Source organism: Diplotaxodon limnothrissa, linkage group LG9 (genome assembly GCF_057381915.1).
Source record: "Diplotaxodon limnothrissa isolate DT_005_m linkage group LG9, D_limnothrissa_male_GT1.1, whole genome shotgun sequence".
Classification (NCBI taxonomy): Eukaryota; Metazoa; Chordata; class Actinopteri; order Cichliformes; family Cichlidae; genus Diplotaxodon; species Diplotaxodon limnothrissa.
In genome coordinates this window covers 32,577,114-32,591,289 of record NC_140604.1, presented here as the reverse complement: position 1 = coordinate 32,591,289, position 14,176 = coordinate 32,577,114, and the positions used below count along the sequence as shown (strand labels likewise).

The following is a 14,176-nucleotide window of genomic DNA, read 5'->3' as shown; positions in this document are numbered from 1 at the left end:
GTGCCAACAAAGGAAACTCTGATAAGCTGTGCAAATCAAACCACAACTTTAAAAGATCATTTTCCAAAATTAATCTTTTTATTTCTCAAACACAAATCAGAATTTTTGATACCTACAGCAACTTTGTTAAAATACAAAAGATTTTAAAGATCTTATTTTTTCATAAATTTCAGGTCAGAATTTTCAGTAAGCTGCAGGAACCCTGTTCAGTGTCAGAACAGCCAAGTCTCCTCTGATAAACCTCCATCTGTGTCACTGAGAACATTTGTCACATCAGCTTTTGGTTTGATATACAGGAAATGACATCATGGATCAAACTCTTTGTCATTAAACTATTTCTTTATTTAACATTTCAAATTTTGGTTTAACTGTTGAAGGATTTCATAACACAAACAGCCTGAACAAACAAAAAAAAAACCCAACAAAACAGATTTTTCTTTTATTCAACTGCTGGAACAAAGCTAACCACTCAACACCAACACTACAGTAGAACAGTTTAGAAAGCTTAAAATGTAACGAGAGGCACATTTTCATTCATAGCTGCCTCATCAGATCTTTACAGGAGATTCCATCTGAACTCTGTGGAGCCTGATCTCAAGGGATTTGAGTCTGACCCTGAAACCAGAAGAGGATCTTTCTGTCTCTGCAGATTCACAGAGATGGGAGTGATCACGCTGATGTTTGCATAGAGAAGACAATGTGGTGAATATTTTGGCACATTGGTAACAGTGAAACAGTTTATTAGTAACGTGGGATCGTTTGTGTTTGGAGTATGAACTGAGAATCCTGAAGCTCTTGTCACACTGGTCACAGCTGTAGTTTCCTTCCATGTGTGTACGTTCATGACAGTTATGACTATCTGTATGTGAGAAGCTTTTGTCACAGTGTCTGCACTTGTATGGTTTCTCTCCTGTGTGGACTCGTCTATGCACTTTGAGCTCAAATGCAGATATGTAGGATGACCCACACTGATCACAGAGATGTGTTTTAACGCCACTGTGAATACGTTCATGTTTTTTTAAGATACTTGGTTTGGGGAAGCCTCTCCCACATTCTTTGCAGTAGTTCATTTAGTCTCCAGTGTGTCTACGTTGATGTAGTTTTAGGGTGTTTGGATGACTGAAAGTTTTTCCACAAAGGTCACAAAAAACTTTCCCACCACCACAGTGATGACAGGGTTGAGAACTGGATCCATCTGTGTCGCTCTGCTTCTGAACAAAGACACAAACACAGTGTAAGTCAGTCCTTCAACATTTTCATCCTGAACGTCGCTTGAAATAAAGAGCATCTCTGCAGACGTCCAATTACATTTTACTGTTTACATTATAACACTCAGGTCAGTTTAATATGCTACAAAAATGATAAGAGTAAAAACCTTAAATTAATACTAATTTAATACTACAATAACAGCAATATAATTCTCACTATCACTAAAAACTGTGATTAGAGTCTGAATAATCACTCAGAGGTGCTTTTCAATGCAATAGAATTGCTAGCACAACTTGATGAGCAGAGTTGTTTCAAACAGTCAGGCTACAATCACAAGATAAAAATATAAATACATACCTCACAGTAACTGCACTTGGAGAGTCTCTTTCTGGTGTGGATCTTTTGGTGTCGTCTCAGGTAACGTGGAGATCTGAAAGTCTTCGCACACAGGTCACATTTATAAGGTGTCTCCTCAGAGTGGGTAAACGTGTTGTTGTAAGTGTGCGCCTGTTAAACATAGTTTACCACACTGACTACAGCTGTACACATCATGTCTGGTGTGAATGCGTAGGTGTGTATTTCGGCTCCGTTTCAGGCTGAAGGTTTTTCCACAAATGTCACAGCTGTATGCTTTAATTCCAGAGTGGGTAACTAGATGACTCTGTAAGCTCTTACGCTGAGTAAAAGCTCTGCCACACTGATCACAGCTGTACGCTTTAACTCCACTGTGGATGACCTGGTGTTTTTTTAAGTATGAAGCTGAGGAGAAAGACCTTCCACAAATATCACACTTGAACGGTCTCTCTCCAGTGTGGATGAGTTGGTGTGTTTTTAAGCTTCCAGACTGAGTAAAAGACTTTCCACAGTCGCCACAGCTGAATGGTCTCTCTCCAGTGTGGATGAGTTGGTGTCTTTTTAAGCTTCCAGACTGAGTAAAAGACTTTCCACAGTCGCCACAGCTGAATGGTCTCTCTCCAGTGTGGATGAGTTGGTGTCTTTTTAACTTTGACATCTGCGTATAAGACTTTCCACAGTCATCACAGCTGAATGGTCTCTCTCGAGTGTGGATGACCTGACGCATTTTTAGTAAAGCTTTCACAGTAAAATCTTTCCCACACTCGTCACAGCTATATTTTTTCCTCTCTTTCAATCTTCAACAAATTTGTCGGCCTCCTGAGAGCGCTGACTTCTCGCTCCACGCTGGTCCTGCAGTATCAAAGATACAGAGGCAGTGAGTGAAATGCAGTCGTGGAACAAACTCAACCTTAAACTCGATTCTTTGTAGCGAATGAGACAACCTGGCTTCTGTCACAAGGAGATAAATAATCTCCCCCCCGACCCCACCCGCTTCAACATCTTCAGCCCCCTAAGACCCACCACCTCCACCATTCAAAATAGCCTGGACCTGATCACCACTTCATTAGTGTCTCCACGACCCATTATGCCTCCCTCCATACTGGAGAGTAGAGATCAGAATCAGAATCAGAATCAGAATGGGTTTATTGCCAGATGTTGAGGTTTACAACATTAGGAAATTGCTGCGGTGCTTCAGTGCAGACAATAAGAATTAAAGTGCTATGTAGAAAGAAAGATATGTGCATGAGATATACATGAGATATATACATGAGAATAAGAATTATGAGTGCTACGTAGAAAGATATATACATGAGTGCAGGTGGTGATCAGTGCCAGACATGAAATGATGCAGTGACACAGCGTAGGGTCATGTGTTAGTGGCGGGGACAGTCATGTGGTTATTGTTCATGTGTCCAACAGCAGAGGGGAAGAAACTGTTCTTGTGGCGAGAGGTTCTGGTGCGAATGGACCGGAGCCTCCTGCCTGAGGGGAGCAGGTCAAACAGACTGTGTCCAGGGTGAGAAGGGTCAGCTGAGATCCGGGCTGCACGCCGCAGAGTCCTGGAGGTGTACAGGTCCTGCAGAGATGGGAGTCTGCAGCCAATCACCTTCTCAGCAGAGCGCACAACACGCTGCAGTCTCTGTTTGTCCCTGATAGTGGCTCCAGCGTACCACACGGTGATGGAGGAGGTGAGGATGGACTCGATGATTGCAGTGTAGAATTGCATCATCGTCCGTGTTGGCAGGTTGAATTTCTTCAGCTGCCTCAGGAAGTACATCCTCTGCTGGGCTTTCTTGATGACGGAGGTGATGGTGGGCTCCCACTTCAGGTCCTGGGTGATGGTGGTACCCAGGAAGCGGAATGAGTCCACAGAGGTGATGGGGGTGTCAGTCAGGATGATGGGGGGGAGTGGGGCTGTGTGCTTCCTGAAGTCCACAATAATCTCCACTGTCTTCTGGGCATTCAGCACCAGGTTGTTGTGGCTGCACCAAGACACCAGACGTTCAACCTCCCTCCTGTAGGCAGACTCATCCCCGTCAGAGATGAGCCCAATGACGGTGGTGTCATCTGCAAACTTGATTAGCTTGACAGACTGGTGGGTGGAGGTGCAGCAGTTGGTGTACAGGGAGAAGAGCAGAGGAGAAAGAACACAGCCCTGAGGGGAGCCGGTGCTGATGGTCCGGGAGTCCGAGACATTCTTTCCCAGCCTCACGTGCTGCTTCCTGTCCGTCAGGAAGTCAGTGATCCACCGGCAGATGGGATCAGGCACATTCATCTGGGAAAGCTTGCCTCGGAGATGGTCTGGAAGGATGGTGTTGAAGGCAGAGCTGAAGTCCACAAACAGGATCCTGGCGTAGGTTCCTGGGGAGTCCAGATGCTGCAGGATGAAGTGTAGGGCCATGTTGATGGCGTCGTCTACAGACCTGTTGGCTCTATATGCAAACTGCAGGGGGTCCAGGAGGGGGGCCGTGAGGGTCTTGAGATGGGAGAGAACTAGGCGCTCAAATGACTTCATGACCACAGATGTCAGAGCCACGGGTCTGTAGTCATTTAGTCCAGTGATCCTAGGTTTCTTGGGGACAGGGATTATGGTAGAGGACTTGAAGCAGGCAGGCACATGACATGCCTGCAGTGAGGAGTTGAAGATGCCAGAAAACACTGGGGCCAGCTCGTTTGCACAGTGTCTGAGGGTGGCAGGAGACACACCGTCTGGGCCGGGAGCTTTCCGAGCATTCAGACTCCTAAACTGCTTCCTCACATCTGCTTCATGAATATGAAGAGTTGTGGTCGGAGGAGGTGGTGTGAAATCCTCTTTTGTGTGGGGTGAGGGGGCGGGTGTTGCAGGTAAACAGTTTGAAGGTGGTGATGGCTCTATGGAGGGGGGAGAGGTGGGGGAATGAGTGTCCAAAGTGCCTCTATTGTTGGGGTCGTTGGAGGTGTGAAGGCTGCCTGATGGCTCGTCAAAACGACAGTAGAAGTCGTTCAGGGTGTTGGCTAAGAGCAAGTCATCAGTGGAGTGGGGGGTTTTAGGCTTGTAGTTTGTAATATTCCTAAAACCTTTCCACACAGAGGCCGAGTCATTCTCTGAGATCTGCTGCTGCATCTTCTCAGAGTGCTGATGTTTGGCAATGTCCACTTCCTTAGTGAACCTGTACTTGGCCTCTCTGTAGCAGTCCCTGTCTCCGCTTCTGAACGCCTTACTCTTTTCCAGCCACAGCTTTTTGAGTTTAGGAGTAAACCAGGGTTTGTCATTGTTATAACTCACCCTGGTGCGTGATGGCACAATGCTGTCCTCACAGAAGTGGATATAGGAGGTGACAGTGTCCGTAAACTCGTCCAAGCTGTTAGAAGCAGCCTTCATTGTGTCCCAGTCTGTGGTCTCCAAACACGTGCGAAGCTCCTCCACAGCCTCGTTGCTCCACAGTTTTTTGGTCCTCACGACAGGTTTGGAGAGCTTCAGCCTCTGTCTGTACGCGGGGATTAGGTGGATCATGACGTGGTCAGAAAGTCCGAGTGAAGCGCGCGGCACCGCGCGATAGGCCCCGCTGATCGTGCTGTAGCAGTGATCCAATGTCCTCTCCTCTCTGGTCGGGCATTTAATATACTGTTTGTATTTCGGAAGCTCATGGCTCAGATTGGCTTTGTTAAAGTCCCCAAGAGCAATGATGAGAGAGTCCGGGTATGTCCGCTCCGTGTGGAGAATCTGCTCTGCGAGTGCGCACTGAGCTGCTTGCGCATCCGCGTCTGGCGGGATGTAAACAGCGGCCAGGATGAATGAAGCAAACTCCCGCGGAGAATAAAACGGTTTGCAGTGAATAAAAATATATTCCAGAGAGGGAGAGCAGTGCTGGGCAATCACTGTTACATCTGTGCACCAGCCACTATTGATGTAGAAGCAGACACCTCCACCTTTGGTTTTACCGGCGAGAGCGGCCTGCCGGTCCGCGCGCAGCAGATGAAAGCCCTCCAGCTTGAACGCGCAGTCCGGGATGTCCTCACTGAGCCACGACTCCGTAAAACATAAGACACAGGAGGAGGCAAAGTCTCTGTTCATGCTTCTAATCAGGGCCAGTTCGTCTATCTTATTCCAGAGTGAGCGTACATTAGAAAGGAAGATCCCAGGAAGGGCCGTTCTCAGTCCGCGTTTCCTCAAACGCACGAGTACGCCGGCTCGCTTACCTCTCTTTCGACGTCTCACTTTCCTGATCAGAGTCAGCAGTAAATCTGCCGCAGATGCGACAAATATTGGAAATAAATCCACAGGCGTTGTAGTCCTGCAGTTAAGGAGCTCTTCTCTGGTGTAAGAATATCCAGAGGAGTGCCCAGACACAGAAGAAATGCACAAAAACAAGACAAAAGTAACGCACTGAAGCACCAGGGCATCCATACGCGGCGCCATCTTGGAGTAAGATGCAAAAAGCGTCTTTAACATACAGATCTCAAAAAAAGTAGCTGAACCAGACTCAGGGTCTCCATCATAAACCATACAGGGGGATCACAATATGAAGCAGTTTAAGACGATTGTTGCTGTGAACTTTCACTATAGAAAGAAAACTGAACAGAACATCTGAATTCACTCGATGCTGAACATTCATTTCATAGAAAGAAGAATTGTAATTATACTCAGATCTACCTGTGCTTTAATGATGGGGCCTTTAAACTTACACATTCAACAGTTTTAACCAGCTTTCCTTCCTGCTTTGACTGCAGCTGTGTTTGACACAGGAAGACATTATTAATTTCTTCAATATTATACTTTATTCTTTTTGGGGGAAGTGCAGCTTTAAACCTTTACATGATTCAACTCAACCCAACAAATCAATCTGAACGATCACAGGTGGGAAAAACTTCTGTAAACAAAATAAATAAAACCCAACATTCAATCCACAACATGATTAGAAACATGATTCTCCCAAATCACCAAGAGCTGCACATTAACCACCACAATATATTTTATTCTCTGTGCTTTCAAATATGAACACTGTTTACTTTCATCTCTGTTTCATTAGGTTTTGTTAACATCTTCCTGTGCATCACTTTACAGCAGCCACACTCATTAAAATGAGACTTTGTAGGAGTTCACTTCCTCTCATGTGTTCATCCACAGCAGCTGGACAATAAAGTTTATTGTGACCCTGATACTGCAGCAGATCGCTCTCATCCATTTCCTGTTATCACTTCAAATAGAAACGAGGCTGTAGAGGTTTGGTGCAGGCAGAAAAACAGCTGCAGGGACAATGAAAAGACTTTTCTGCTCCAACTTCTCCCAGCATGCTGAGCTAATGATTAGTTGGTGTTTTTCTCCAAACACTCTCTCACTCTTCTCTCAACGTGTTCACAATAAACTGTGAGCAGATGTTAAGATATTCATTGTGTGTACTCATGTTGTACATTGTTTAACAGCATTATGGTTACTGTGGTTTAACAGAGACAGTATTTTAGTTGTCACCACAATGAGGCACTGTTTCATTGTAAGAGCACGGATGTTGCATCATCGCGCTCCTAAAACAGAAGAAGAAAATAGATACGGCACCTATGAGAAAAGTTTTGCCGCGTGTTGAAGAGGAATAAAGTTCATAAAATATTAAGGACATTTTTGCCTCCGTCATCATTTTCCTTCGAGTTGATCGCTGTCGATGCTGCAATACTCAACAGCAGACACCGAGGAGAGCAGCAGAAGACCTCATTCAGGAGCTAAACTCAACATGAACTGAACTCACAGTAGCTCGGTGCTTACCTTTAGATGAGCCCACAAACCGAGAGAAACTCCGTGATGAAGCTGGAACTCTTTCCAAACACAGGAAACAGATCAGGGAGCAGAGACCCACGTGGTTCACGCTGATCTCAGCTACGATCCAGGAGACAAGGGTGGGCAGATCGATGCAGATATCGATCAGGACGTTGGTAGTGGTTTACGATCGATACTCCTCCGAGTTCACTATTTTACTCGCTGCGGATGAAGAAGCAGCTGTCTGTTTGAACACCGCTTCTTATGCGGCAGACTCACTTTGCTCCGCCCCCTTCTTCCTGCCCTGCTGGGATTTGTTACTGTGCTGTCACGTGACTCAGCTATGTCCAGAAAACGCATTTGGGCTGCAGAGAGAGAGAGAAAGAGGAGCATCATGTGGAAATATTTTACGGCTGTAAATGAAAATTCTGGAGAACAGATGGAAGGCTTGTCAGCACCTAAAGCCACAGGAGACCACAACAAGCTGTAGAGTTCAGCTTTCAGCTCGTTTGTTTGCAGGGTTGAAAAATGGGCAGCATAGTGGCTCAGGCCTGACAGGAGGACTGGAGGAGCTTGTGCAAGGAATTTGGTTCCGGTAGATGGAGGCTCTCAAGCACAGCAATGTAAAACAAACAAACACACACACACACACACACACACACACACACACACACACACACACACACACACACACACACACGTGTCTATATATACATTACACATACATACACAAAGCTGTGTAAACCAACTGTATGGTTTATGATGGAGACCCTGAGTCTGGTTCAGCTGCTTTGTTGGGGTCTGTATGTTAAAGAGTCTGTTTACATGGTGGAGGTGGTGGGACTGGGGGCCTGAAGGAGTTGAAAGTGTGGGGTGGGGGAGTAACAGGTCTGTCCCTGTTTGTGGAAACCACAGGAGGAGCTGTTCAGGCTGTTGCTGGGTGTGAATTGTTGGAGTCTTTAAACTTGTAGTTGCTGTTTTCCAGACTGAAGCAGAGTTGTTAGCTGAAAACTGGTTTTAGAGGTTCATTCAGGACACCTTCTCAGGCTCTTACAGCCTTACCTGTATCATAACAAAGTGTATAAACCCCAATCCACCTTTAACATGGTCCTTCTCCCAAACCTTCAAATAGGACTTTCTGGCCCTGTCATAGTAAAGGGCTGCTTAGAATATTAGAGCCAATGTCACAAAGTTCCTCCTGAAGTATAAGTGAGTGAGAGAGTTTCCTCACTTTGCAGCACAACACGTCTCACAAGATTTCTACAAGCAATCAGAGTGAAATTTGTACTTTGTGTTGTCAGATGAACATATGAGACACTTTGACTCTTCAGTGCAGTGTGGAGCCTAACAAAGATCTGTTTTGTGTCCCAGCTGATCAGCAGGAGGAGAAGAGTCTGACGGAGCAGCAGAGGAACATTTTCAGCCATCTGGACTCAGCTGAGTCACTACAGAGGAAACAATGAGCTCAACACAGGAGGTGAGGAAAATATCACAGTTTCACCAAATAATCAGTCACGTCAATTAATGTAGTTTAAAGCCATGTCAGAGGTGAAAGTGTGTGTGTGTGTGTGTGTGTGTGTGTGTGTGTGTGTGTGTGTGTGTGTGTGTGTGTGTGTGTGTGTTCCTGTGCTCATCTCACTGAACAGGTGTACGGGCACTTTGCAGGCCAAATGTCTCTAATCGTTGCCCTAGAAACAAGTTGAATATTTATCTTTGTCTGGAAGCGTGTTTGACCCTCAAAAGACTCAATGCCATCTCTCATGAGCACATTTGCAATGTGTGTATGAAAATGAGTATAACTACTTATTTAACACAAGCTTTGCACAAAGTACCACTAATAAAAGCCCAGTTAGAAGAATGTGTTTCCCACAACTCACTGCCTCTGTTTGTATCTCTGTCACTGCAGGACCAACGTGGAGCGAGAAGTCAGCGCTCTCAGGAGGCCGACAAACCTCACAGAAGAAAGAGAGAGGAGAAACACACCTGTGACGAGTGTGGGAAAGATTTTACCGTAAAAGCTTCCCTAAAAATGCATCAGCTCATCCACACTGGAGAGAGACCGTTCAGCTGTGACGAGTGTGGAAGGTCTTTTACTGTGTCTGGAAGCTTAAACAAACACCAACTCATCCACAGTGGAGTTAAAGCGTACAGCTGTGATCAGTGTGGCAGAGCCACAGTAACCAGTTACAGAGTCATCTAGTTACCCACTCTGGAATTAAGGCATACAGCTGTGACATCTGTGGCAAAACTTTCAGCCGGATAGACGGCCTAAATACACACCTACGCATTCACACCAGACATGTGTACAGCTGTGGTCAGTGTGTCAAACACTTTGCTATAAACACACAGTTACAACAACACATGTTTACCCACTCTGAGGAACAACCTTATAAATGTGATCTATGTGAGAAGACTTAAATCTCCACGTTCCCTGAAAGCACACCAAAAGATCCACACCAGAAAGACTCTACAAGTGCAGTTACTGTGAGGTATGTATTTATATTGTTATCTTGTCAGCCTGACTGTTTGAAACAACTCTGCCTATCAAGTTGTGTTAGCATGTTAGCAATTTTACTGCATGGAAAAACACCTCTGAATGATTATTCAGACTCTAATCACAGGTTTTTAGTGATAGTGTTTGAGGATTGTATTACTGTTATTGTAGCATTAAACTAGTATTAATTTAATGTTTTTACTATTATCGTTTTTATAGCACATTAAATTGAGCTGAGTGTGATAATGTAAACAGTAAAATGTAATTGGACTTTGGCAGAGATGCTCTTTATTTCAGGCAACGTTCAGGGTGAAAATGTTGAAGGACTGACTTACACTGTGTTTGTGTCTTTGTTCAGAAGCAGAGCGACACAGATGGATCCAGTTCTCAACCCTGTCATCGCTGTGGGAAAGACTTTTTTTGCAACCTTTGTAGAAAAACTTTCAGTCATCAAAAGACCCTAAAATACATCAACGTAGACACACTGGAGACAAACTGAACTACTGTAAAGAATGTGGGAGAGGCTTCACCACTTCAAAGGACTTCAAACAATATGAATGAAAATGTGCCTCGTTACATTTTAAGCTTTCTAAACTGTTCTACTGTAGTGTTCATGTTGAGTGGTTAGCTTTGTTCCAGCAGTTGAATCAAAAATCTGTTTCCTGTTATCATGTTTTTAATGAATGCATCGATCCATGTTTTCTGCAGTTTTTTTTTTTCAGCTTGTTTGTGATATGAGATCCTGCAACAGTTAAACCAAAATTTTACATGTTAAATAAAGAAATGGTTTACTGACAAAGAGTTTGAGCCGTGATGTCATTTCCTGTATATCAGAGCAACACCTGAAGTTACCAATGTTTAAAGTCATAGTCAAATTATGTGTCAGCATGACCTTGTGAAAACTGCTTGGCGCTGCTTCACTATGTTATCTGCTAACTGTTAGGGCGTAGAAGGACGAAACTCCCAGGATGACCAGTGCCAGAGAGTTGTGTGTGGGGGGGATAAAGGAGAAGCTGAGGCATCCCAAAGTTAAAGCTGGCATAACTGAAACTTAATGTTTGATGTGTGTTGTGGTTCTCTTGCGCGCAGTAATTAATAGCTTGAACACAGCAGAGCTTGATATAAAGACCTGGGTGACAACTAGCTTTCTGCCGCTGATTATACGTGGCCCTAAAATACCTAGAAATGTGGTATCTAACCAGATACTTGCTCTGGATGGCATTACCTTGGCCTCCAGTAACACCTTGGAGTAATATTTGACCAGGACATTAAAGAAATATTTAGGGCTGTGTGATCGGCAGAGTTGGAAAAAGCAGGAGTCACAGGAATTATTAGAAAAAAAGGGTTTTCATTCATTTAACCCAAAAATTATATTTACAAAAGTAATTAATGTTGAGCTCATAAAAAAGGTCAAAGAAACAAAACTGAACTCAGGCAAAGAACTGCAAACTTAACAAACCAAATGACTGCACAAAGAAATATAACTGACCTAAACATGAAATGGCACAGAAGGTCCATCTGCTGTATATCACTGGGAAAGAAAAGAAGGGGAGCTAATTTCACGCAGAGATGGAGAAAGATAATAAAGACAGGAGAGGAAGAAGAGAGGTGAGATTTAAGGGTAAGGACTGCTTATATTAAGAGTCGGTGAAGGTTCTCAGCCATCCAGGTCATCGTAGTCTAAGGAGCTTGGAAAGAAAAGCGTCTGGACTTCCTTAAGTTGCTTGAAGACGCTTCACCTCTCATCCGAGAAGCTTCTTCAGTTCTCAAGAAGCTCATCACAAAGACGGCAGCTGCAGAGAGTGACGGTACAGTAGAGCGACACAAGAGGGCGCCATTACACAAGCTTACTGCTCACAAGCAGCCAAGCACAGCAGCAACTACTGTATACAACTGGAGTAAGGTGGAAATTAACAAAGGACAGTGTTAAAAGTAGAATGAGAGTGGTGTAAGGCAAGTTGAAAGATCCACAATAAGTTTCTATAACATGTTCATCAAAGGTAACTTAATTTCTACTGTACTTCAAAGTGATGCTTTGTAGTTTAGGGAAGAGTTCTGTGTGCTTGTTTAAGGTCGAACTATGAGTGAAGTTCGCAGGGTTCTTTCAGTACAAACGCATCTGCATTAAGAGTGAATGTCATTACAGCTAAAGTATATGCAACAGTAACCCCAGAGTAATACTTAAGGATTTTGAAATCTAAACACAGACCATTAAATGACATTTAACTATACTCACAAGACGGTTGACAAAGATCTCCAAGAGCACTATGCTGTACCACTTACTGCAGTGGAAGAAGATGATGCTGAGCAAATTACAGAACTACAGACTGCTCATAAAAGCGAAAGAGTATGAACACTAACCGAAAAGGCTAAAGAGCTTTAAGAGAAGGACTTCAACATTTTGTGGCGTCAGTGGCGGTCCTAGCCTGTTTGGCGCCCTGGGCGAACACTCCCTCTGCTGGGGCATGTGACCTGGACTCACACTCACTGCAGCCCTGAACTTTTCTAAAAGATACATCTGAAAGGCTTTCTTTGCAATTAAGCAGATCTTTAATCTTTTATCTCCCTGTAATGAAGTCTGCGTGATGTCTGAGTGTAGTCATGTGACAGCTGTGCAGAAAATGGTGATTGAATTAAAAGCCAGCAGGCCTCATCTAAACGCATCTTAAGTGCAGAAGGCAAAACCTATATACCAAAAGCACATTTTGGTCATTGCATTATCAGCGACAGCAGCTGGTGTGGTTCTGCACTGGACGAAGAAAAGAGGTAAAATGATATTATGCCGTCTTTTGAATTTACATGCTGCTTGCATCGATGATGCTTTACAGGTCAGGGGACTATGACTGAATACGGTCATGTTCGGTTTCGTGTAGCGATGGGTAGATGAGGCCTCGTGAAGCGTTTCAGCACAAACTGTATCCATGCTGTGTCGACACAGTGTTGCTGTTTTGCTCCATGCTGACACCTGCTGGACCTTAAATACCATTGCAGGCAACTTGAGACTCACAACAGACACTGATTCAATGGCCAAGTCACACTTGTACACTGTAAGGTATTGTACTTTCCATGGAATCATTTTATATCTTTTACATTGCAAATATTTTACACATCTTTATTTTATACTCTACAAATATATTGTGAATGACATTAAGTGAAAATTAAAATGAAAGTATTGTGAATGTAATGTTACCCATTTGACTCAGAGTTTATTATAAATTTCTATTCAGAAAAAAAAGTTTATCCAATGTTTTTGAATTCAGTCTATTGCATTTTTTTTTTTTTGCACCATTTCCACAGCTTTGGAAAACTCACAGGCACAGATGAAGCTGGGCTACACAAAAACTGTAAAGCCAGGTGGATAAGGTTCTGATAATATGTCTTCCTTTCCCCCCAGTACGTTAAAGGATCCTCTGATCTTGGAATTTTTCTCTCCGACACTCTCCACAATACTAAGGGGTTGGCAGTCCTTTATAATAAAATTCAGGACTGCCTGGTCCAGAACAGTCTTCCTAGATGAAAATAATAAAACACATATTAATTAAAACAAATGATGATAAAGATGTTCAGTGTCTATATAGGCCCACCAGTGTTCATCCTCGGTGTGTTTGTCTCCTCATTTTCATGTTTGGCTCTGTAATGCCTAAACACTGAGGAGGTGCTTTTGTTTGTGTAAGAAAGCTCCGCAGAACAGATGCGACATTTAACCTGCATAAAATGAAATAAATAATTTACACTTCAAGTCACATTGCTGTTTTTCCTATTATGATAGGTTACACTGAAACAAAGACAGACAAACTATTACCTTATTTGCAGTTAAAAGATCAAAATGATCCCACACAGCAGAAACATTTCTTTTTCTTTCGGGCTCCATTTTGTTATGGAGAGATGTGTATTTTTTTTATCTTTGCGAGAGTAATTTTGTGTTTTTTGGTGGCGACTCATTCCGTTGACAGATGCGGAACCTTTTAAACACAGATTGGGTCGTTGGCAATGAGCGATACTGCAGCTGTGTCGATCACGTGACTTTTTCTTAAAGCGACGCACGCAGGCTTTGCTATGTGAGCTTGATACATGCGTCGGTGCGTCAGTGTTGCAGGACCCATCACATTAAATCATTTTTCTTGTTTCTGTTGCAGATTTGTCCCACAGCTTTGAAAACCAGTTACATGTTTAATCCGATGATCCTGCAACATTTTCTGGTTTGTTTGGGAGAGTTTTTGGTGACGAAATATGCAAATGGGTGTTCAACAGAAAATAACACGACAAGTTACAAAAACCCCCGCAGATTTAATAAGTTTGTTTTTGAGTTGAATATCGCATATTATTCATTTTGACCTGTAACACAGTCTGAAGTGTATTTCATGCCCGTAACTTCACTTGCATGTGTA

At 43.5% G+C, this 14,176-nt stretch overlaps 1 pseudogene; it reads right to left on the bottom strand.

The window, feature by feature from the left end:
* Window positions 1–469: 469 nt before the first annotated feature.
* LOC146625905 (uncharacterized) lies at window positions 470–2,649 on the bottom strand (annotated as a pseudogene).
* Between the last annotated feature and the right edge of the window lie 11,527 nt (window positions 2,650–14,176).